Here is a 2,826-nt window from a genome sequence, read left to right as displayed (position 1 = left end):
CAATTCTAAATCTAAATCATGTATTTTAAGCCAAATTTCCCGATAGGGATTCTATCAAAACTCGCATTTCCCAACCCCCTGATACAGGCACCCCTACCCTTCTACAACGACCGGTGGATCGACCGACACTTTTTCTGAGACTTAACCCTAGAGATGGCGCTGATGGCGCGGCGATTTCAGGGTGTTGACACTAATCTTTCGTTCGTTTTCTTATTTTAGATGCTGTGCCGCTGAGATTGGTCTCCTTTTGTAGATGAAATAACGCAGCAGCTCCCGGTCGAGTCCCCGTTTTTATCGGCTGAATAGAAAAAGGAGTGCGGAGCAGTTTAGTCGGCCCATTCGAGTGGATTTCAGGGTCTCGTACTTATCTTTTATACGTTTTCTTATTTTATATGCTGTGTCGCAAAACTTGACGTCGTGTTGTAGAGGAGATAACGCGGAGATTAACAAAGGGGTCATGTCAATTATCGGCTCAACGATAAAGGAACGCGGAGCAATCTAAGAGGGACTCGAAGTTTTGGGAGATTTTTTTCAGAGAGATGGCGCGTCGGTCATGAAGATAGGGAAAAACCAGGCCGCGAAGTTGTTTTCAAGGCGGGGCTTTGTGCGTCGCCTGGCAACGGACTGGTTTTTCCACAGGCCGTGTGAGGTTGTCAACATGGTCTCACTACATATGTATTAAGGTCACACTTATTGCACCTCACACAGCGTTGCCAAACTATATCAATTTTTGATTTATTATTTTTTTCCCTATTTTTTTTAGTCTGCTTCGAGTCGCGACTTTCCTTATTGCTCTAGAACGAGCAATATGTTTTCTTTTCGTTAACATTAACATTAGGCAACTAAAAAAATATTACTTTTAATATTTAATATTCAGGATTAAATTTTTTTATTTTTACAGGTCATGCAAAACCATTCGTCAGCCACATTTACAGGACAATCATTAACGCACATTTTGTGGTACCATTTGTTGTAACCCTTTTTATCACATCCGATGAACTCCAAGCATTTTTTCTCTCACCCTTTTCGGCGACAGGTACAAAACAGATTTTCTGTTTCGACAGTCTCGTGAGATCTCGTGGCACGACTTTGAATGGATGGAAATGGAGTCATGCATGCCAAATTTTATTTCCCTAACTTGTAAAATGATGAAACACCACACGAAAAATGAGTTCCTTCTCCCTTTTTACTACCCAAAAACCGCTTCCGTGTTTAACACAGAGCTTACGGGGAAACGGCTTTAGCGAAAATCACTGCCGTTAGTTATCTTTAATCCCCTCCTCTTCCGTTTTTGTCTTATATTAAAGAGCTAATTCTCTTCTACAAACCCAGTAAAAGATTTTTGGAAGGGGGAATTAGTTTTAAAGTTATTAGATTTTATATACAGCCCATATTTCCTGAAATTTTCTAAATATTGGTCTTATAGTTTTTCATTTACATGTTTAAAACCATAAATGAAGTTGGTGCGCTAACAGAACTGTTTTCGTTAATTTTTTAAACGGCTAGTCTAAAGAGAAAACCAATGACTAAATCGAAATCAGCGTTCAATTTCGATTATACCGTCTGATTTCTGGAGAATTTCAAGAGATGTCATTTTTGGCCGATTTTGACAAAAGTGGAAAGGCTATACCCTTCCCACTTTTTCATTTTTGACCAAATTTCAAATTTGGCTTAAAATACATGATTTAGATTCAGAATTGAATGAAAATCACGGAAATCAGGTTTATTTTTCTATTGGTCTTATAGTTTTTCATTTACATGTTAAAAACCATAAATGAAGTTGGTGCGCTAACAGTTTCGTTAATTTTTTTAACGGCTAGTCTAAAGAGAAAACCAATGACTAAATCGAAATCAGCGTTCAATTTCGATTATACCGTCTGATTTCTGGAGAATTTCAAGAGATGTCATTTTTGGCCGATTTTGACAAAAGTGGAAAGGCTATACCCTTCCCACTTTTTCATTTTTGACCAAATTTCAAATTTGGCTTAAAATACATGATTTAGATTCAGAATTGAATGAAAATCACGGAAATCAGGTTTATTTTTCTATTGGTCTTATAGTTTTTCATTTACATGTTAAAAACCATAAATGAAGTTGGTGCGCTAACAGTTTCGTTAATTTTTTAAACGGCTAGTCTAAAGAGAAAACCAATGACTAAATCGAAATCAGCGTTCAATTTCGATTATACCGTCTGATTTCTGGAGAATTTCAAGAGATGTCATTTTTGGCCGATTTTGACAAAAGTGGAAAGGCTATACCCTTCCCACTTTTTCATATTTTGACCAAATTTCAAATTTGGCTTAAAATACATGATTTAGATTCAGAATTGAATGAAAATCACGGAAATCAGGTTTATTTTTCTATTGGTCTTATAGTTTTTCATTTACATGTTAAAAACCATAAATGAAGTTGGTGCGCTAACAGTTTCGTTAATTTTTTTAACGGCTAGTCTAAAGAGAAAACCAATGACTAAATCGAAATCAGCGTTCAATTTCGATTATACCGTCTGATTTCTGGAGAATTTCAAGAGATGTCATTTTTGGCCGATTTTGACAAAAGTGGAAAGGCTATACCCTTCCCACTTTTTCATTTTTGACCAAATTTCAAATTTGGCTTAAAATACATGATTTAGATTCAGAATTGAATGAAAATCACGGAAATCCGGTTTATTTTTCTATTGGTCTTATAGTTTTTCATTTACATGTTAAAAACCATAAATGAAGTTGGTGCGCTAACAGTTTCGTTAATTTTTTAAACGGCTAGTCTAAAGAGAAAACCAATGACTAAATCGAAATCAGCGTTCAATTTCGATTATACCGTCTGATT

General features: G+C 36.0%; 1 long non-coding RNA gene across 2 annotated transcripts; it reads left to right on the top strand.

Moving 5' to 3' along the window:
- Window positions 1-295: 295 nt before the first annotated feature.
- On the top strand, window positions 296-1,472 carry LOC123476825. 2 transcript variants are annotated; one of them, XR_006651696.1, is made up of 3 exons: window positions 296-355; window positions 902-960; window positions 1,037-1,472. It is a non-coding gene; the product is annotated as an uncharacterized LOC123476825 (long non-coding RNA). The 2 variants fall into 2 exon arrangements; XR_006651695.1 differs by lacking the exon at window positions 296-355 and adding an exon at window positions 579-683.
- The last annotated feature ends 1,354 nt before the right edge of the window (window positions 1,473-2,826 follow it).

The sequence above is a fragment of the Daphnia magna genome, linkage group LG1 (genome assembly GCF_020631705.1).
Source record: "Daphnia magna isolate NIES linkage group LG1, ASM2063170v1.1, whole genome shotgun sequence".
In the NCBI taxonomy this organism is placed as follows: domain Eukaryota; kingdom Metazoa; phylum Arthropoda; class Branchiopoda; order Diplostraca; family Daphniidae; genus Daphnia; species Daphnia magna.
The sequence above is the reverse complement of the archived record's forward strand: the minus strand, read 5'-3'. Positions and strand labels throughout refer to the sequence as shown.